Source organism: Rhyacophila brunnea, unplaced genomic scaffold (genome assembly GCF_057557595.1).
Source record: "Rhyacophila brunnea isolate RB1 unplaced genomic scaffold, BYU_Rbru_1.0 scaffold_68, whole genome shotgun sequence".
In the NCBI taxonomy this organism is placed as follows: domain Eukaryota; kingdom Metazoa; phylum Arthropoda; class Insecta; order Trichoptera; family Rhyacophilidae; genus Rhyacophila; species Rhyacophila brunnea.
Window position 1 is genome coordinate 34,496 of NW_028233337.1, and position 900 is coordinate 35,395.

Genomic DNA, 900 nt, shown 5'->3' on the forward strand with positions numbered 1-900 from the left:
TTAGAGTATTAATTAATAAAGTGATAATAAAAGTATATTTGAGAGTTATATTATGCAAATTTCTTTCATTCTATTATTTCTCTGTTTAAGATTCTTTTGTTAAGAAATTATTATTTTTTTGTGAATTTTTTTTTCTTTTTCATATATAGAAATATACTGGTAAAATCGATAAAGTTTGAATGTTTATTCATTTATAACAAAAAATTGACAAGTTTAATAAAAGAGATACAAAAATGTATAAAAACTTAGAAATGTTTGAAAAAACAAAAGACATTATCTTCTATTTTCATAATCTTTTTTTTTAATTATTATAAATAATTTTAGTTCTAGGCACTACTATAGTATGATTTCTAAATGTATATGTTCTTTTTTAATAAAATTATGTCGCTTTTTTCTATTATAAATAGCGTAATCTCTAATTTTATTGATTTTTATTCTTTCATTCTCACATTTTAAGAAGCTTTTTTTGTTTAATTATCATTTATATATATAATTTTTCTTCTTTCTGGTCATGTATAAATCTTGTATGTTAATATAAACAGCTTATTACGTGATAAATTTATGATAATAGTCGATTTTTTTTATAAATATTTCACGTGTTATGTTATATGATTAATCTTTTATGCTCATTTGTTGCAAAAAAATGTCTGCGATAATAGAATAAAACGTATTTTGTATATATTATGTGCAAAGAAACGTCGTCTTTGACTTTTTTACGTTTTTTTTTATTCTTTTAGCTGGATTGAGTCACCTGAAAAGCCGAATAAGTTCAGTTAAATACGTCCGCTAGAATAGAAAAAACACGAAATAGAGAAAATGGCAGATAAATACGATTTTTGACGTTGATGATGCAGAAAAATCCTTTTTTTAATAATACATTATACCATGAAAATAGCTATA